The following is a 21,718-nucleotide window of genomic DNA, read 5'->3' on the forward strand; positions in this document are numbered from 1 at the left end:
CCTCCCCAAAGCTGTCATGCCTGAGACACTGCTCTGTACTTATATGACTTCATATTCCTCAAACACCATGTACTGTGGCACATTATAAATACATCTGTGGCAGTGATTTGAAGAAGCGCTTTTTCCATAAATCCAAAACCTACCGGCATAAGAGCTAGCATTTCTATTTTTTTAAAAATCCTAAAGCTATGAGCTCTTGACTTGCACTAGGGGACTGAGGTTGGGACATAACTCAAGGATGGACCCACTGGGACACCTTCTCCAGAGTTGCGACACGGTTTCCCGTCGTGTAGTCTCACGAGCTGGTTCTCTCCTCTGCCCAGCTGTACCGAGTGCCATAGAAAGCGCATTCGCTGTTTAGATGATGATGGTGATTCCATCAGCACCACGACCATTCACTGCCCTTCCTGGATTAGAGCTCACTCATATCAGCCTAATGCCCCTAAAATAGGTCTATCTCCTGCTGCCACCTTTTACAATGCACAGGCCACCGCACTGGGAGTCACAGAGTGTCTGTGGGTAGGGAGTTGAGGACAACACGCGGAGTTGGAGAGTCCTTAGCTGTGCGTGTGTGAAGTTGACTTTCTGTCTCGCTGTTACTGGCCTCCCCATCAGTCTCCTTTTCTGTCCTGGCAGCTCTCCAACTCAATGAAAGAGAAAAAAGGAGGCCAGAAGTAATAACAGGAGTTGTATTTCACTTCTGAACGTGGCCACCCCATCCTCCCACAGACGCCTGCGGGCTTCATCTTTCTCAACTGGCTCCAACCGTGCCTGGCTTGTTTCTTATGAAAAAGTGGGAACGTCCAGGATGGTGGCTGCATGTTGTCATAGATAGTCTACCTCAGGGATAATATACTCAATCCTGGCCAAGGTTTGGGTCTGTGACCCAACGTAACTGGTTTTTGTGTTTTCTGGAAGCAGATTAGAATTCACTTACCTTCCTCAAAATAGCTGAGGTTTAGACGTTAAGAGTTAATATGCTTTAATTGCAAGTAAGTAAGAAAAATACCCGCACTCTATTGGGTTAAGTCGGAGAAAGATGTGTTTTGATGTAGTCCTAAGTCAGAAATAAAAGATAGATGTTCCTGTTTTTAGTAAGGTTCGGTGGTGGTTCCCAGTATGTCCACAAGCTCTTTGATAGTCCCTCTCTTGGGTGTGGGCTGGACTCGGTGAGTAGCCTCTCGTGGATAGGATGTGGCAGAAGTGAGTTTGACTGCACGTGTGCCCCTTCTCCTCTCTGGGTCCCTCAGATCACCTGCCTTGGGGAAGCTTAACCACCCCGGGAAGAGGCCCGTGCCAGGGGCCACGTGAGCAGATTCTCTCCACTGTGGTTTCTCCAGCCTCGGTCAAGTCTTCAAAAGACGACAGCCTCATGCGTATCTTCCGTGCAACCTCCTGAGAGATCCTGAGTCAGCTCACCCGCTGAGCTGGGCTGGAGCTCCAAGCACGGACTATTTCATAATACACTTTCACTGCCTCAAGCCGCAAGGTTTTGGGACGATTTCTTTCTTGTCAGTAGATGCCCAAGACGGAAAAGGCTGTTGCCATTAAAATACAGAGCAGTGGGCGGAAATCCCAGGAATTTGCTATTTCCTTTACCTAAGTGGATTTTTGAGTATTTTGGAAGGATGGGCCCATGAATTTATCTTGTACTGACTGACGCTGACATGACTTGGAAAGTGATGGGTGTGTGTGGCTGTGACCTGTTCTTATTGTACCTCCGCCCTCCCCCCGCCCCGGGTTAGAGTGTCACCATTTACCAGCAGGATGGTTAGATTTCTGGTCTAGGCAATTTTCATAGGCACTGTGTTTCCTGTATGGCCGAGGGTGGGAAGATAGCCTATTCATATGTCTTCAGCCACAGGCACAGGCCAAAAGCGAAAGACATGTGGAAGAATTCAGAGGAAGACAGAAGCCATGTATTTTAAACGTAAATCATCCCACATGTACCAAGTCCATAAGAAACGGACGTATCAGAGACGTTCTTGGTTCATTTTTCTCCTTGCTCCAAGCCACCTTTGCTGACCCTCGTCCAGTTTTTGAGTCTGTGTTGTTCAGACCATTGGAGCAGACAGGAGCCAATGGCCAGAGAGATCCCACATCAGTGCCATCGGCCGGGCGGACACAGGGGGTGCCGGGCCGCGGCCTCACAGCCAACAACCCCATACCTATGACGCCTCTGGGCGCGAAGGGTGGGGCTGGGGGTGATGGGGGTTTTGGGTGGTGCAAGGGATTTCGGGGACCCGTTTTTTACAAACTAGATAATCATACTTACGCAGGGTAGAAAAACTAGAAAATAGAAACGAGCAAAGAGGTACGTGCTGTCAGGGCTGACCGGCCTGGCCACTGGTCGGGAGCGGGGGGTGGGGGGCAGTGGCTGTCGAGGTGGGGGAAGAGCTTTCTCCATGGACAGAGGGATGTGTCGCCTCACGGAAGCTCGGATCGCTCTGAGTTTTAGCGCATGTTCAACCTGCTCCACTTTTCCCTCCTTTGTGTTTATCTATTGACACAGCCATGCGTGTCTTCAACTTCTCAAGATGAAATAATAGTCACCATAGTGTTTGGGAACCTGCTAACTATAGTTAAAATATATATATTAGGCGTATTATTCCGTACCAATGAACACATACCCATTTAAACATCTACGTAATAAAACGTCGTATAAATACATAGTTAATTTGCAGTGAATACCTGTGCACCAATAGCAAGAAGGCTGGGGATTCAAAGGGCTAGGTCAGAAGGCAGACACGTTTTTAGGGGCTTCGATATATTTCACCAAATTACGTTCTCAGGGGGCGCCTGGGTGGCTCAGTCAGTTGGGCGTCCGACTTCGGCTCAGGGCATGATCTCAAGGTTCATGAGTTTGAGCCCCGTGTCGGGCTCTGTGCTGACAGCTCAGAGCCTGGAGCCTGCTTCAGAGTCTGTGTGTGTGCCTCTCTCTGCCCCTCTCCCACTTGTGTTCTCTCTCTCTCTCTCAAAAAGAAATAAATAAGCATTAAAAATATTTTAAAAATTATGTTCTCAAAAAGTGATACCAATTTGCATTCCCATCAGATGATGTTTCGGAGAGGACGTACAGCGTAAGTTTTACAAATCTACTGGCATTTAAGCGTGAACTATTTGCTCCAAGTTTTATTTATTTATTTATTTATTTATTTATTTATTTATTATTTTAAAAACTTGTAACATTTATTTATTTATTTTCTATTTATTTATTTATTTATTTATTTATTTTTAATATATGAAATTTATTGTCAAATTGGTTTCCATACAACACCCAGTGCTCATCCCAAAAGATGCCCTCTTCAATACCCATCACCCACCCTCCTATTTGCTCCAAGTTTTAAACATTGGAAAGAGGACATACCACAGTAGTCACGCACGCAAGCCATACCTTCCCTCGGGTTAGATGGAAACCCCCCTTGTTGGAATTAAAAGATGCTCCTATTTTGGTTGGTACCGTTCCTACTTTACATGTGAGGGAAACCAAGGCTTACAAATTGTGGTCAGTCTCTAAATCACACGATGGGTAGTTTTCAAAGCCAGAATTTAGGCCCAAGTTGAGTTGGTTCCCCAGCCCAGGCGCCTAATTACTCCCCATTGTCTCTTGTCTCTGATGTCTTCCTGCCGCCAGGACTCACCAGCACCTACCAGAGTCTGAACCCGGGCCGCCTGCCCTTTACGATTGCAGAAGCTGCAACCACATAATTTGGTCCCATTAGCCAGGTTCACATGAGAACTTAAAATATCACTGCTGTATTCATTTTGAATGCACGGTGCATTAGAGGCTTCTGAATGCAAAGGCTCGCCAGCGCTTTGGAAGAAGTTAAGTCCACAGGCTCTTTCTTCATGTGACTTTGGGCATCGCATTTTAGGCATCCGGGGATGTACTGGGACGAACTCCCCATGACTAAGTCTTCTCTCTTGCTACAAGAGAGTCACGTGCGAATTAGAGGAATGGCTGTGTCTCCTTCGTTTTCCTTTCTGGCTTTGCAAATATACAGCGGGGTGGCGGGGGTGGGGGCGGGGAGGAAGACTCTTTTAAAAGCATCTACGAATCTGGTTTGTAATACGTGCTTCCTCACTTGGGTACAGTGTTAGTCACGTGAGAAAGGCACATCTGTGTGTGTTTCGTGAGCATCCGCGAGTGATGGCTCCCAGCAGCTTTAAATGGCTTAGTGTTATTACGCCTTCAAAAGGATGCGGCCCCAACCTGTAACCGTTGGGATAAAAAAGAGAACCCAACCCCCCAGCACGTCACTTTGTCACCGATGCTACATGACAGGCGCTTGTCGAATTAAAACCGGGGCTCCGTTGACACTTTCTGGGACTAGCACCTAATCTGTTCTCTTTACTTTCTTCCTCCCAAATTCCCAGGTTTCTTTAGAAGAGATCCAGGGACTTGGATGTTCGAGTTCCCCTCTCCCTGCGGCCAGGGGCGCGCACCTGACATACTCCCGAGTCTGGTTCTGTTTAGGATGCAGACCGTGCCGTCTGGGAGTGACTTCCACACTCAGTGACTTAACACAACCGCTTTATTTTTGTCTTGTGACTCTGTGGGCCAGAAGTTTGGGGAAAGCTCGGGCAAGCCGTTCTTCTCGGGCCCCTCATGCATTTGGCGCTGGACTTGGCTCGGCATGGCTGCTGTCACCTGAAGGCCGACTGGGCTGGAGGCTCCACGTGGCCCCGTTGCTCGGGAGGAGTTTGGTGAGGCCCGTGGTCTGGGAGCTCGGCCGGGGCTGCCCCCTGGGCCGCCTACAGGTGACCCCTCAGAAGGCTGTCTCGGGGCGGCCGGACAGCACACGAGCAGCTAGCTTCCCAGGGCGGGTGAATTCCATCGTACGCCGTGGGTCGGAGCCCCCCCACCTCCAGCCAGAGTCACAGGGAAGGGTGACAGACATCACCCCATAGTGTGAGAAGGTCAGAGAACTTGCGGCCGTTTTTTAAAAGAGGTTCCACACACAGCATGGAGCTCAGCACAAGACTTGCACTCATGACCCTGAGATCAAGAATCAGCCACTTAACGGACTGAACCACCCAGGTGCCCATGGAGCCATTTTTTTAAACAGCCCCAACCAGTGCTGTGTTATGCACTTTCCAAATTCAATGATGCATTTTTAAAAAATTTTGAGAGAGAGAGAGAGGCAGAGCACGAGTGGGGGAGGGGCAGAGAGAGAGGGAGACACAGAATCTGAAGCAGGCTCCAGGCTCCGAGCTGTCAGCACAGAGCCCGACGGGGGGCTCGAACTCATAGACCACGAGATCATGACCTGAGCCGAAGTTGGACGCTCAGTCGACTGAGCCACCCAGGCGCCCCAATGATGCATTTTTTTTTTTGAGTGACCAGATTGACATTATACCCATACTTCCTTATACTCTGTGTTCTCATCGGTCTGCTTAGACATAACAGAGCACAGCACTTGGAAGAATTCTGCTCACAGAATCATCACGCGTTGGATTCCAGTGATAGACGTGGCCGACTAGGGGGTCGGCGTTTGCTAATTGCAGTTAGATTTTGTGTGGGATGTTTCTGACTGCAAATGTAAATGGTTCCTCCCACAAATGAGCCCTGGAGAAAATACTCTTGATGACCCAGACTCATTTCTCTATTGGGATGTCAGCACTGAGGTGGGATTTGCCAGCCCTCCACAACCTCTTAGGAATCAGCTGAAGCGTGTTCCACGCCACGTTCTAGTCATGAGTTTTAAAGAAGGTTTGAAACAGAAGGCAGCTGATGGACCATTCTCTGTCTTTCTCTGACATCAGAGAAGGAGAAAACTGGGGAGTCTTCATGAGCATACTGTGTTTTACGCTAAGGTTTCCTTTTGGGAAGCACATGCCCATTCTTCTGTCTGAAGAGTCCTGTGTTCCGAGAGCTCGAGTAAGCCGAAGGGACTTCCGACCCACGAGAGAGGCTCATTTATGTTTGTATTAAGCGTGCTCCCACTCCCCAAGCCAAGCTGCCAAAGTAGAAGATCTCCAAGCTGGCCGAGGCCGCTGTGACATCACTTCCCATTCCAGAGCCCTGTCCCCTCCCAGGGCAGGAATGAATCCAAACCAACCCAGTGGACACCAGCAGCTGGACACGTGGGGGGCTTCATTCCTTATCATCCACCCTTTGTCTGTGGTCTCAGGGTCTCCGGACCTAAAAAAGTAACTGTTCCCCCACAGAAATTAGGGGACCCATCTGTAAACATACCACTAAGTAACAGATTCCACTCAAGAATACGGATTAATGGAAATCTCAGTTAGTTAGGGGAAAAGCTCCTTCCCTAGGAGGCACGCTTGTGTGATACCAAGAGCCCATCAATTCATATTCCAAAAAGTGCCTGCATGGGAACATTGCTGGGATACATCACACATCCTGTCTCCCGTAATTGCCATCTTCGTCACAATTGTTGCCAAAGTTCCTTTTCAAGCGTGTGTATGTTCAGGGTAAATGTATTCTACAGCTCATTATTATCCCTTAAAAAATATTTACTTCTTATTCTGCAGCTCAGTTTGTAGAAAGTAGAAGGGATTGCCCTGGGCTGGCTGTCTTGAGAAGGTCTAATGAGTGAAGGCATGATAGAAGGTGAGAGAAAGGTGTTCCGTCAGATCTAAAGTAGATACCACACGCTCAATTCATATCCCACTTGTAAATCTGCTGCCCTAATGTTCAGTGGGAAGGCTGCCTGGGTCATGGCTATTACTTCTTTTTTTATTGAAATATAATTGACACACAGGGTTATGTTAGTTTCAGGTGTACGACATAGTGACTCAGTGTCGTTCATTACTCAGTGCTCTCTGCGATAAATACGGTCATCATCCATCACCGTGCAGTGCTATTGCAGTGTTACCGCTTGTATTCCTTGTGCTGTACTTTCCATGCCTGTGACTAATTTATTTTATAACTGGAAATGTGTGCCTCTTAATCACCTATTTCACCCACCCTGCCACCTCCCTCCCCTCTGGCAGCCACCGGTTTGTTCTCTGTATTCAAGAGTCTGTTTGTTCATTTGTTTTGTTTTATAGATTCTACACATCAATGAAAGCGTGTGGTATTTGTTTTTCTCCGTCTGACTTACTTCACTTAGCATAATAACCTCTAGGTGCACCGGTGTTGTCACAAATGGCAAGAGAGACACATAGATCGGTGGAACAGAAATAAACCCGTGCTTACACGGTCAATTAATCTGTGACAAAGGACGCAAGAATATACAATGAGGAAAAGACAGTCTTTTCAATAAATGGTGTTGGGAAAAATGAAAAGCAACATGCGAAAGAATGAAACTGGACCACTTTATTATATCTTACACAAAAATAAACTCAAAATGGATTAAAGACCTACATGTGACACTTGAAGCCGTAAAACTCTCGAAAGAAAACACAGGCAGTAATCTCTTGGACATCAACCTTACAAAACGTATTTATGAATATGTCTCCTGAGGCAAGGGAAACAAAAGCAAAAATAAACTATTGGGACCACATCAAAATAAAAAGCTCTCACACAGCAAAGGAAACCATCAGAACAAAACAAGGCAACCGACTGAATTGGACAAGATATTTGCAAATGATACAGCCGATAAGGGGTTAATATCCAAACTATATGAAGAGCTTGTGCAACTCAACACCAAGAAAACAATTTGGTTAAAAAATGGGCAGAGGACCTAAATAAACATTTTTACAAAGAGGGCATCGAGATGGCCAAGAGACATGTGAAAAGGTGCTCAACATCAATCATCATCATAGAAATGCAAGGAGATACGACCTCACACCTATCAGGATGGCTAATATCAAAAAAGCAAGAAATAACAAGTGTTAGCGAGGATGTGGAGTAAAAGGAACCCTCATGCACTGTCGGTGGGAATGCAAACTGGTTCAGCCACTCTGGAAAAGAGTATGGAAGTTCCTCACCAAATTAAAAATAGGATTACCATAGGGGTACCAGGGTGGCTCAGTGGGTTAAGTGTCTGACCGGCTCAAGTCATGATCTCATGGTTGGTGAATTCAGGTCCTGCGTCGGGCTCTGTGCTGATGGCTCAGAGTCTGGAGCCTGCTTCGGATTCTGTATTTCCCTCTCTCTCTGCCCCTCCCCTGCTCATGCTCTGTCTCTCTCTCTCTGTCAAAAATAAATAAACATAAAAAAAAAAGACAAGAACTCTAATTCAACCGGAGATATACATGCCTGTGTTTTTGCAGCATTATTCACAACAGCCAGGACCCAGAAGCAGTCCAGTGCCCATCAGTAGGTGAATGGATAAAGATGTGGTATATACGTATCTACAATGGAATATTACTCAGCCGTTACAAGGAATAAAATTGTTGCTGTTCTTAATTGACTGGGATCAATCAAACTTGCAGCTTGGTTGACGAGCACAGAGAAATCTTGTTAATCACAGCCAATTGTGTTTACCTTCATCACCGTGTTTGTTCTGCACAGAGCTGACCCTAAGTCTGGTCACTTAGCATGATCTGATGTAACCTTCTGCACTTGGCTCTGTCATAGCAACTGTAGGAGCAACGGGGTGGTGAGTCGTGGTTCCAGGCACACGGGAGAGGCTGCGAGCCGGACGGGTGTCAGCCGCCGCTCCCAGGGCTGGTGAAGCAGCGGGCTTTGTGAAGTGACCCTGAGCTCTCCTGCAGCTGGAGAGCAGAAGCCACTGACCTTTGTGACTTTTCCACACATTCTCTGCTCGTTCCGGAATTCCCAAGAAAGGCCTGGTTTCAGAGGTCATAACTTGCTGAACCAGCAACCCGAACCCACTGCATTAGCAACCCCGTCAGGGCTGGCGAAGGTAGATGTTGGAGCAAGATACCCAGTTCTCCAGAATATTCCCTCGCCAAAGGGAACATCCAGCGTGGCTCCAGACGTGCCTGGCCTTACTTCTCATAGCGGGGACATCATGTGGTCAGATGGGCCTGTGGCTTGGGCTGGGGTATTCGGTGGCAAAGAAAAGAAACTGCTCAAAGTGTGGTGGAATAAGCAAACAGACTAGCTAGCAGGGGTTTGCACTGGAAGATACAGGGCCTAAGGGCGGGAAGGGCTGCCGGCCTCACGGGATACTGGAGCGGGGAGCCCCAGGAGCCGTGGGGAGCCCAGGCCCTTCGGAGCCCACACGGTTTACAGAACACGTCCCGTTCAGAAATCGATGATCCCTGTCTCCAGACGGCTCAGAACTACAATTAGAGGAACCTGCTTTTCCCCTAGACGTGTTTGTGCGCGCACACGTCCACGCATGCAGGCAAGCACAAGGGATTTCTTTTTTTTTTTTTAATGTTTCCATATACGTGCATTTCTACAAAACATATGTTTTAACTTTAGGTTTTCCCTGAACTTAATAAAAAGAGTACCAAGTTGTATATATCATCAGAAACTTCTGGTTTTCAGCAGATATTATATCGTTAAAATTTATTTGGCGATTTCTGATGTTGAGTGTTGTACGTTCGGGTGACGGCTTTGGGAAGATTACTCACCGATGGTTTCTAACAAGTTAAATTAGAAGTTTTCTCCTGTGTCTACTCTGTTAAATCATTTAAAAAAAAAAACATGAATGGAATTTGAATTTCATTCAAGTTTTCAGTATCTGTTTGCTGGAACAGAAATATCTGGTGGGAAATGACCCAGAACGTGCCGGGTTAGCAGGACAAAGCCTATCAGGTGCTGAGCAGAAGCAGTGAGACAGAAGACACACACTGTGTGATTCCATTTCACGGAGAGGGGCGTGACCATGTGGTCTCAGAGACGCTCTCGTTGATTTGCGTGTGGCTACACAGGTGTCTGCAGCGGTTAAAAGCCATCCAACGGAACCCTTAAAATGGGTGCACTTCAGCATATGCAAATCACACTTGAGGAAAGCTGATTGAAGAAATAATGCCTGGTTCCTAGGTTTGTCACAGTGATCGAATGAGACGCGGCGCGCAAGGTGCGGGCCTGGGACCGCTTACGTTCTGCACACGTTTTCATCAGTGAGCTGCTTTCTCATCCACTCAGCTACACTTGGGGAGCTGGCTGGGAGGGGAGGCGGGTGGAAAAGGCAGGGACTGCCCCGCTGACAGGCCGGGGTCCAACCGGGGAGGCCGTGGGCAGCTGCGAGGAGAAAGCCCTCATCGTGCGACAGCACTGACCCTGCCCACACCCTCCAGGTTCAGATGGTTCAGATCTATCTCTTTATGTGCGCATCTGCAGGTCTCGTGCTGATACCCGCCGGGTCGTGGGGTGTCACTGGGAATTTGAGGATGAGGGGGCAGGACCACGGGGTTAGAGCCTTCCAGGGCCCCCGCTGCCCTTTCCGTGTTCCCCCAGATGCCCAGGTGCATCTGATAGGCTGTGCAGGTGCTTGTGAATGAGTCAGTGACCGAGTGAGCACATCCTTCACCTATTTTCAGTCTTTCTTTTTCTCTCAGTAAAGTGACAAAGTTACCTTCTCTCCTCCAGGGCTGAGCATATATGTAGGTTCTAAAACTTTTTATCTGTGGAAAAAGGAGATTTCCACTCTAGGGTATTTCCATTTTTTCCAGCTCTATGGAGCTATGATTGACCAACAAAAATTGTGGGTGATTACGGTACAGGACATGATGTTCTGATAGACGTTGTGGGGCGAACACCATAATCAAGCTAACGAACATCATCGCCTCCCGTAGCTACCGTGTACAATCTAGCATTATTAACTATGGTCGTCACACTACACGCGAGGTCCCCAGAATCTTCTACTTGCATAGATAAGTCAGATGATTCAGTGTCTTGTCTTTCTGCGTCTGGCTTATCTCCCTGGGCCTAAGGTCTTCCAAGTCCATAGAGCTGAACCATCTGAACCTTGTTGCAGATGTGGGATTTCCTTCTTTTTAAGGCTGAAAAAATCTTCCATTATCATTTTAAGTTGTATCATTCGTAGATGTTGGCACTCTGTATCCCCGTCTGACATCACTGTTAATCCTTAGGCCATGCCCACAAACTTCTCAAGGGGAAAAAGTTTCCTTTCTTTTCTTTCTTTTTTTTCTTTAACGTTTATTTATTTTTGAGAGAGGAAGGGAGACAGAGCGTGAGCAAGGGAGGGGCAGAGAGAGAGGGAGAATCAGAATCTGAAGCAGGCTCCAGGTTCTGAGCTGTCAGCACAGAGCCCGACATGGGGCTTGAACCCACAAACCGTGAGATCGTGACCTGAGCCGGAGTCAGACGCTCGACTGACTGAGCCACCCAGGTGCCCCAGCAAGGTTTGTTTTTAAGGGAAAGACCAGCAACCAGATTACTAGAAGAAACTGGATTCCTGGCTGAGGAACTGATTATTATTCTGCCCTGGCCTCACCAAGGACCAGAGTCCAGAGGGGGCTGATTTGGGCTTATGCTCTCTACAGATCCTGGTCAGCCCAGGAATTCTGTTTCATGAGCCAGCAGGACGATTCCCGTTGAAATGTATTATTCTAAATACCACTGTGGGGAAATAAATGGACATTTCATACTCTACATTCAATTAACAAGATGAAGGTGTTTTTCTCATGACTAATCTTTGAACATCCCCCAACAGCACATTCAAATACCCTAAAGTACGGATGCTGACATGATGTTTTTATAAATCGACTTCCTTTCTGAAGGCTTACACCGGCATGCCCATGAATACACAGTCAGGAAGCACACACTCAGAGACGCGTGAGTCATACGGCAAGTGAGTTAAAACTCACATGCAGATAAATCACTACAACGCTTTTTATTTTAAAGCTACATTTTACCTTCTAATACTCAGGAAGACGGCGATTCTACGATTCTGCGGCGCCTTCAGCATTTATCGCACTGCGCAAAAAATAGCACGTTCATTTCCGAATCCTGCTCAAAGCACCTAAGGCTGACGTCCTAGAGAATCTGTGTGTGTCACCCAGCTGTCGGCTTTGGAGGATGACCCATCGTTTCTAGGACTTGCCGTCACGAGGGTAGAGAGGCAGACTGTTAGAGTTAACTGACAATGTACGGGCTTCTGCCCCCACCTCGAAACAAACGAACAAACAAACAAACAAACAAACAACTAAGGCCTTGTCTTTCTTGGAACGCGTCAGGTTTTGTCTGCCTATGATGTGAAGTTGTTTGAATTCCTTCTGTGTGCATCTATGCTTCTGGTGTGACAATATCTGAATTTCCTGTTCATCTCTCTCTCTCAAGCAGCGACTCCGTTCCTTGATCCACGTTTGGCCGATTACGGTACACACAGTGTTCGGTGTGGATCACAACTACGAGACCCTTCATCGTGGCATTGTCAAACCTGGAACGCAGGGGGAGAAGACGAACATCAGTCAAGAGTAATATGGTATCATGGGAGGCACGCAGCACAGGATTGCCTCTCCCGACGGCCTGGCCTGATGTGGCTTCTCCTTCTGAAAACACCATTTCTTTTGTGCAGGCCTTTGTTTGGAGAGGAAGAATGCTAAGCGTTCTATTTTAGTCAGCCTTGGTTTCTGGGAAATCCAGCTACTCCCCCCTCTTGTTTATCAAGGTAGCGATGGAAGCCTACCAGCCGCCCTGATTAGAGTTGCCCAAATGTGCTGAACCTCAAGCTGGAACATGTCCCTGTGATCTAGAAAGAGAGGGAAAGTCTAGATGAAGCGCCGAGGCATCCTGGTGGGAACGCACGACCGTGTACTTGAGAGAGAAATTAGGTCATGATGAAGAGCCTTCACAGACACCGCGAATTATCCTCCTTCTGTAGCCCATTTGACTGATGCTCTCTGACGTTAGGGAAGTCTCGACATCTCAAAGGGAGCAACTTCGCTTCGTCTTCTCAGTGCTGACCTCCTCTCTCTAGGCATGACGTGAAGATTTTTAGGAATGAACGTGAAGCGTTAGAACGCGATTATCAAAGTGTTTTCAGGTTCTTTATCTCAAGGAAATAAATGTCCAAGAGCAGCGTGGACCTGTAAGAGGTATTCACATCTCCCTAAGACAGAAGAGTATACAGAACTTAATGACGTTTAGTGACTTTCCTGGGGCCAGTTGCTAGCGAAAGTGTGGATTCGGGGCTAGATCAATGGCGTGTACCAATTCTCTCTTCTCGGAGTGGCACATGGTATAAATAGTTTTAAAACATATATTTTACCTGCTGTGCCTTCTTGCAAGAAAAGGCGATTTCCTTTTGACTTCAGCATACTTAGCAGATTTTTTGAGATCTATGCTTAATATTATTGTGTCGCTGACCTTATAGATCTATCTAGTGGTCCTGGGATCCAGGTCACAATTTTTTTATATTTAAGTGTTCTACGCGTAGAACAATATCCAATTCTGAACCATTACATAAAAACGGTAATTATTCAGCTAAGGTGAAAATATTTCCAGAAAGAGTCTGGAACACAGCCCTCACGCCTTCCTCCGAGGCTGCTTTCACCAGAGAAACCCAACCTCTCCGAAGGCATCGTGGCTAAAAACTCAGTATTTTTATTTATGACTTCTTTGTTTCTTTGTTTAGGTCCAAGTTGAATATGACAGCAGGCTAGTAGATGTGGAGGTGGGGTCTTCTTTTTATTTTTTGTGTGTCGTTGTGGGTGGTTCCTGTCACCGTGGTGGTGTTCGATCCCTGAGCAACAAAAAATAACTCGGGAGAGGAAATCTGACTGTGAGTGCGCCTTTATTTAGGGTCGATGTGAAAGGGCTCGCGGCTAGAGTGGTGTGCCCACAGCTCCAGGAGCAGAATGCCCCGGCCATGAGGTCACCGGGGAGCGTCTGCTCTGAAAACAAGGTATCTGTTACTTGGGGGAGGGGGAGGGGGTTGCAGGGGGAAGGGCACAGGATTATGAAAAGCCTTGGAATATAGCCCAAGCAATTTGACTTTCGTGGACATTTAACCTCAGGCTACATCAGGGCAATTCAATTTACCTTAAAGTGTGTGAATAATGCAGAATGAACATTGGAGAAAACCTGCAAGCTGAGACAGTCTTCCGGAATGGAATGAAAACACTGCCCATTTTACAGGCCCTCCAAAGAGAAAAATGTACTTAAGTTGGGGATGGGGGTTACTTAAAAAGAAAACAAACTTAAAAGCATAGAACAGAATAATTTAATGATAGGAAAATTACACCAAGTCAACCGTACGTAAAGAAGATTTATGTAAATGGCTTTGTAAATTAACAGGGAGTTTCAGGGAGGGCTGAGGTCCCACACGGCCACCCAACGTCACCCTTGTGTTCAGGACGACATTGGTAATGAGGTTGACCTGCGTACGGACGTGTTACTGCGCTGTGGATAATATGCCGCTGAAGTACAGCTATATGTGTTGGGGGTTAACGTGACTTTTTATTTATTTACATTTTTAATGTTCATTTATGTATTTTGAGAGAGAAAGAGAGAGAGAGGGGGAGAGCACGAGCAGGGGAGTGGACAGGGAGGGAGAAAGAGAATTCCAAGCAGGCTTCTCACTGTCAGCAAAGAGCCCAACTCGGACTCAGCCTCGCAAACCAGATCACGAGCTGAGCTGAAATCAAGAGTCGGACGCTTAACCAACTGAGCCACCCACATGCCCCAACTTGAGTTTTTAAGAAAGCTGTGATTCACACACAGCAGACATCACATCTGGCTTGCTCACACTGGAAGTCACACATAGGGAGACAGCTTCTCACGCATGGAGGGGCCATGCGGCACTTGGTTTTGTTTGTTGAAGTAGGCTCCGTGTCCAACGCGGGGCTTGAACTCACAACCCTGAGCTCAAGAGTCACATGCATCACCGTCTGAGCCAGCCAGGCACCCGTTGCACTTGCTTTTGATTCCCCGCTGCTGCCTCCTCTCCGTGACTCGCTGGTGGAGTAGAGCTTCAGCTGGGACACCCATATGGACCATTGACCAGCAGGACTGGCTTGAGCTCTCACTCTAGTTAGGAATGAACGGGCAGTGAAGAGCGTCCCATCATCCCCGCTGGGCTGCTTTGTTAACGTCAGTGGCTTCGCGTTTTCCAAGGTGACGTGTCGACTGAGACCAGGCTAGAATATGAAGACGGTATCCTAGGCAGGGGGCGTTATTTAGATATCTCCCAGTGGTGGGGCGCCTGGGTGGCTCAGTCGGTTGAGCGTCCGACTTCGGCTCAGGTCATGATCTCGCGGTCTGTGAGTTCGAGCCCCGCGTCGGGCTCTGTGCTGACAGCTGGGAGCCTGGAGCCTGCTTCGGATTCTGTGTCTCCCTCTCTCTCGGCCCCTCCCCCGCTCATGCTCTGTCTGTCTGTCTGTCTCTCTCTGTCAACAATAAATAAACATTAAAAAAAATGTAGCTATCTCCCAGTGGTCTCCGATTTGGAAATCTTCCTAATACATCAGTGGGAATTAAAAAGCCATTTGTGAAACCAGCATATTCTGGAGGGCTGGAACTCTCTCAAGAGACTGGGCCCAAGTTATGTAGGACGGATTCACTTTCAAAAGTAATTCTGAGTGGGGCGCCTGGGTGGCTCAGTCAGTTAAGTGACCGACTTCGGCTCAGGTTATGATCTCGTGGTCCGTGGGTTTGAGCCCTACATCGGGCTCTTTGCTGACAGCTCAGAGCCTGGAGCCTGCTTCCGATTCTGTGTCTCCCCTGCTCACACTCTGCCTCTCTCTCTCTCTCTCTCTCTCTCTCTCTCTCAAAAATAAATACACATTAAAAAAATTTAATTAAGAAAATTATTTCCGAGGTTTGACCCCACTGTTGGCTGGAAGAGTGTGCCCTGAGCCCGGGCCTGGCCAGCTTTGGCCCCAGATGACACTTCCCTGGAGACTCAGTGTCACAAAAGCTCTGAAAAACCCGACAAAACCCCACAAGCCCCGTGACCACAGCTCTTGTCCTAACAGGATCCTGACAGATAAAGAATGCTTGAAAGCCGCTGCTGATATTTTGATGACAATGACGAGGAAGAGGAGGAGGGGGTCTGTGAGCAGCCACATGTAACCATAGGACGTCGACGAAGGTTTAAAAAATGCCTGTGGCCTGAGCTGGCCGCAGGGGGAGTAATTCTGGGACTCTGTCCCGGGAAGCACTGTGTTTTCCTTCAGAGCACAGGGACGCCCGACGCTTTCTGTCCTGTCTACCCTCCCCAGCTCAACACACACACTAAAGCTCCACCTGTGGCCTCGATGGGCGACGCGTCCGTGAATGGGAGAGGAGCGATGTCCCAGGGGACGTGGCCAAAGGCGAGGTTGGAAGGTGGGCGGGGAGCGGGCTCACTGGAGACGCGCCGGCCGGCGGGGCCCGGGGGTGCACCGTGAGGCAAGGTGGGCAGGGGCTCCTGTTGCCCCTTTGTGGACAAGGAAACAGAGCCAGTCACGTCCCGGGGGCCACACAGCCTTCGCTGGTTGGGGGAGAGCTCAGCCCTGGGTGTGGATGACCCTAGTCAAGCTCTAGGGTCGCAGCCCCAGAGAAGTCACTTTATTAACACACCTTTCCTCTTCGTTACTCAAGACAGAGCTTCTTATAAAACCTGGGTGCGTCTCCGTGGTCAGGAGCCCTGTGACCTGGACGAGGAAGCTCCGAGCTGGCGTTTGTCTGATGCCTGGTCCCTGCTTCTCATTCCTGGCCGGGCTTGTCTGCCTTCTGTTCCAAGATGCCAGCGACAGGGGCCTCGTTCGGAGTAACTGGGGTTGACGTCGGCTGGGGAGCCCTCCCGAGCAAGGGCAGTGCTGGCTGCAATGTTGGGTAAAGAGAGAGAAGAAAGGTGAGGTCATATCCTCGCCACCCCCACCCCAATCTGTGTGTGCCCCTGTGTGCATGCGTGTGCATAGATCTCTGTGTTCGAACGTGCTTACACGTAAGCGTGTGCGTATGTGTGTGACTGTGGATGTGTCTGTGTGCGTGAGTGCACGTGTGTGTCTGTGTGTGGGGTGTATATATGTCTCCGTGTGTCTATGTGGGCATGTGTGGGTGCACATGTGTGTTCTGTATGTATTTGTGAATGTCCTGCTGGACACACACTCTCTCCGAGCACAGAATAGCTCTGCCCTGCGTTTTCGCAGACACACGTGAAGCACAGCTATTCAGGAAGTACGGGCGTAGATCTTCCCCTGAAAAATTTTTTTTAGTGTTTTTATTTATTTTTGAGACAGAGAGAGACAGAGCATGAACAGGGGAGGGGCAGAGAGAGAGGGAGACACAGAATCTGAAACAGGCTCCCGGCTCCGAGCTGTCAGCACAGAACCCGACGCGGGGCTCGAACCCACGGACCGCGAGGTCATGACCTGAGCCGAAGCTGGACGCCCAACCAACTGAGCCACCCAGGCGCCCCCCTTTTTTTTTAAATTTTTTTTTAGATCTTCCCTTGAAATACAGATGGACTAGTGAATGAATTCCTGAGCACTCACAGAAATCTGTTTTGAAATCGCTTCTAAAACAACGAGTAGGCAAAGCTGTAAATGACATTGTGCATCCTATAACAACACGTTAAAGGAACAGATGTGCCTTAAGGGTTTCTGTGGGCAAGACGTTCCCAGTTCCCTATGTCCATGTTCTCTTAACTACTGCTGAGTCTCTGGCCTTTGACTGATGGACGTGAGCTGTTTAGGGACTAGTGACCCTCTCCCTTGTACATCACAATCAGAATTGAAGGGGAGATGAGAGAGACTGAAAGACTTCAGTGTTACCTTTTGAGTCCTTTGAGAAACACAGTCAAACCTGAATGTGGTCATCAAGAAACAAAGTGATATCATTAAGAAAAAGTTGCTTTAGCAAAGCCTGGCATCAAAGGTGTTTCAGTTTCTGTTTATAAAATCTAAGATGAACATATATTGGTTTTAAAAGGGGTTCTGCCTCCTTTCGCTGGAAGCCTAAAGGGGGAGAAACACTAGAAAGGATGTTGCCGTGGCTTCACCGTGAGGTGGAAACAGACGTTCAGATCGCCACAGCTCTCATACCCTGGCACGGAGAAAGCCTGATCCTACTGCGTTTGCCTAAGCACACAGACAAAACAACAGTCTCTCCTCAAAAAACAAAGCGGAAACAAAAATGAGGCAGCCTCCCCTGTGGCCCTTTGCCTGAGTAGGCGATGTCCACATGGAAGTTTCTAGAAGGTGTGCTCTGTTGGGCTCACTAGTGTCTGCTGCCTGCTCCCAGCACTTGCCTGCAGTGCCTCTGCATCCCCTCCTGTGTCTCCTTTGGACTTCAGCTCCGCTGACGATGGGAACTTTGAAGAAAGCACTGGATGCCGTGTTCCCCAAGAAGAGGTGCTCCCTGTTCTGTGTGTGGCTCAGGCTCTCCTCTACCAGCGTTTGGGGATGGGGTCCTTCTCTGCCCCCATCACCCCTGACGAGAGCCTCATCTCTCAGCTCTGGCCCCCCGTGTCTAAAACAGGGCCTGACTCAATGGACACCCTCAAAGGGTGAGTTAAAGCCAAGTAAATAGTCCATTGCTCAACGTTGGTCAAGTTAATCAAGGCCAGGGGCTTGGCTGTGAGGCCATGTTACATGTCCCAGCGCTCCTCGGACCTGGCTTGCAAGGACGGCTCAATCCTGCAAAGAATGTCCCCCCTTGGGGCATCTCAGAGTCAGTGGGGGAGAGACAAGTTAGAAACTCCATGCTGTGTTCCTTTCTTGGACGTTCACAATGGTGTCGGCATATTTTAGGGGGCTGAGAATTCCTACTGCTGCAAAAGTCTGCTAAACGTTGTGTTAGTCCGTGTTTCCCAGATTTGGTTGACCCAAAGGACAGTATAAAAAACAACACTGACATCTCTTACCGTCCCCTGGAATCAGCTCTCACGAAAATGATCGGGAGTGATGACGTGATGCCATCTACGAAGGTATGGGGTTGAGGCCTGTTTTGAGTCCTGGGTCTGCAGCACCTTACATACTGTCTGACCTTCCAGGTACCAAGCCATTTCTCCAAGTGTCTCCTTTCAGTAAAACGTGGATAAAATCCAAAGTTAGAAACAAAACAGGGAAAATGCCTGGAGCACATTAATACAATGAGTGCCAGCGTGAACTGGGGCAGCAGAAAATGCTAAAACTTATGTGATCAAAGAGTCAAAGAATTAAAACAAAACAAAACAAGTATATTAAGACATTCAGCCTGGCGGCCCACACCAGCACCTTTAAATCCCCATGGTTTCGATTAGGATTCTAATATCAGCTATCTTGAAACATACGACTATGCCAATCATTTACTTTTCTGTTATTGATCCCAATACGCATGTACACCAATTAACAGAGGGTTCCAGAGAACAGGTCCCAACACACTCAAAAAGTACACCGCACAGTCATTTGAAATTCCAGACTTTGGATGGCGCGCAGAAGGTTCCAGCGATTCCAGAATTCCAGAATTCAAAACAGGAGGCTGATAACAGTTGTGAGCCAGACATAAAAATGGCAGAGTGTCCTGGTCAGATCATCAAATTTCCCATTAGGGAGATTAGATTTTAATCTGTTTTCAAAGTGACAGAGTGTTTGAACTCGTACAATAGAAATAACTCCCTCCTGACAAAAGGAAAGCTCCCTCCGTAAAATGCAAACAAAATTTATAAGCCATTATTTCTCTTTAAAATCCTATCCGTAGAGATTTTATTTGCATCCTAAATAAAGATGTGAAGACTGGCTATTTATGTCTTCTGAACTCTGGTTGATCGTGATGCTACAGGAGGTAGGAGAGGAGGGAAGGAAACATTTGGGGAAAAAAATGCACAGCGTGGTTCGTTCCATTGATTTGGAAAGATCGACTCTATGTTGCAAATGTGATCCTTCTGTCTGAGATCAGCTTTCTTTCAGAAGTTAAATCAATTTTACTTATGTGGTATTTATGCCGACATGGGTTGACCACAACGTGGAAAACCGAGGCTTGGAACAGGCATCATCAAGCTTGGATGGTAGAAGGAAGGGAGTTTCCTATTTTCTAATAAAACAACCTCTGCATGAACATTTTCTGAAGAGCGTTAAGCATCGCATTAATGAAATACCTTCGACGTGTTGTTCTTATGGAGAGAAATTACGTTGGCTACCTAAGAGCCATTTCTTTGGATGGGTGGAGTAATGGGGCATCCGTAAGTCAACCATTAACGTGCCTGGGATCTGCACACGTCCGTCTTAGAGTGTGCAATGTACTCCCTCTCACGGGTGGCCTAACGATCCTGCCGAGAACTTATATAACTGCACAAAGAATTCTAGACCTGAAAAATCACGTGCCTCTTTTCGTTTTACCTACAATGTCACCTGAATCAAACATAGAGACATTGGGGTTGGACATTGGGGTTGGATATCGGGGTCTTGGATTTCTTGTGTGTGTTTGAACAGCCACTCCATGCCGTCGAAACCAAACAGCTGAGTTCTGTTGGGCAGGGTATGGAGTACAGTCTCAGCATGTGTGCAAGGTGGTAGGAATGTGGGAGGGAGTTTTTAATTGGAATAAAATGACCTTACTGCCAATTCCCTCAAAAACTCAAAGAAGGAAGGAGCTTTATTTATGAAGTTTGGTGAGCATGTTGACATGTTTGTTAACTTTCATATAAACTAATCTTTTCTGAGAAATCACTTTGGGAAGGTGTTAATGCGTCATACCTCCCATTTCATGAATGAAGACCGAGACTCAGGTTTTAAAAGAGCCTTAAGGTTTGGAGCATCTGGGTGGCTCAGTCGGTTAAGCCTCCGACATCCACTCAGGTCATGATCTCGCGGTCTGTGAGTTTGAACTTCGCGTCGGACTTTGTGCTGACAGCTCAGATCTTGGAACCTGCTTCGGATTCTGTGTCTCCCTCTCTATCTACCACTCCTCCACTCACACTCTGTCTCTCTCTGTCTCTGAAAAATGAATAAACGGTAAATAAATTTTTTTTAAGTGTCCTAAGGTTAGACAAAATCTTCACGATGAAGACAAAACCCAAGTATCATGCCTTCTTGATTACTGCTTTCCTTTGATCAAATATTAATATCCCATGGAATGAAAGAGACGGAGATTATTATACCAGTCGCCAGGTAGATAAGAACACAGCTTATGGACATGTCATGGATTGCTGACCATCCCTGAAATATAAAATTCTTCCTGCCAGGGTGTCTGGAGGGCTCAGTTGGTTGAGTGTCTGACTTTTGATTTCAGCTTAGGTCATGATCTCACAGTCCTGGGATCGAGCCCCACGTTGAGCTCCATGCTGACAGCATGGAGCCTGCTTGGGATTCTCTCTTTCTCTCAAAATAAAGAAACTAAAAAAAAAAAAAACACCAACTCTTCCTGTGGTTTTCCCTCCCTAGACACTGGCAAATATTCTAGAGCCTGAGGTCTAGTTTATGAATTCTTTTTCTAAAGGCTACTTATCAAAGTATGAAGCATCATTTGAAATCAATAGGAAAAAAGATTTGTCTGAGTATCATGGTGGACTTGTCCTTAGCAAGAGAGGAGACATGTCCCAGGAGCCCCGCTGGGAGAGGCAAATCTTCACGGAGGCAGAAAATAAAGGTTTGTAGACAAGAGGGACAGAGATGAGTGGGGTACCACCTCTGGTAGGTATTCCAGCACCTTCCCTACAAGGGAGAGCTAGACAATCGCGCTTGGTGGTTGGAAGGGAAACCCTTCTTCTGTGCCTGGGCAGATGTGATTTCTTCCGTGGGCTGAGCAGTCCGTCAGGGTTAGGGGGACCACGGCGCGGTGCGGGTGGGTTCCCTCAAACGTCTCCACCATGGTTCAGACCCAACAACCAGCTGGGAGGCCCCGTGTTTGTCCCGAATGACACTCAGCAGTCCCTAGTTCAAAGAGGATGGGATCAGACTTTCCTGAGCACCTGTTACATGCCCAGTATCACTGCTAGGGCATCAGCCCGGTGTCTGACTGAGA

The 21,718-nt window shown here is 47.7% G+C and overlaps 1 long non-coding RNA gene across 1 annotated transcript in view; it reads left to right on the forward strand.

Annotated features, from left to right (window-relative positions):
• LOC115518150 overlaps positions 1–21,718 on the forward strand; it is a 31,338-nt gene that overhangs the window by 5,358 nt on the left and 4,262 nt on the right. Inside the window, exons 2-3 of the long non-coding RNA XR_003970185.1 lie at positions 15,769–16,120; positions 16,376–16,628. This is a non-coding gene — a long non-coding RNA (uncharacterized LOC115518150). The remainder of the gene's footprint in view (positions 1–15,768; positions 16,121–16,375; positions 16,629–21,718) is intronic.

This window comes from Lynx canadensis, chromosome B4 (assembly GCF_007474595.2).
Source record: "Lynx canadensis isolate LIC74 chromosome B4, mLynCan4.pri.v2, whole genome shotgun sequence".
NCBI classification, from domain to species: domain Eukaryota; kingdom Metazoa; phylum Chordata; class Mammalia; order Carnivora; family Felidae; genus Lynx; species Lynx canadensis.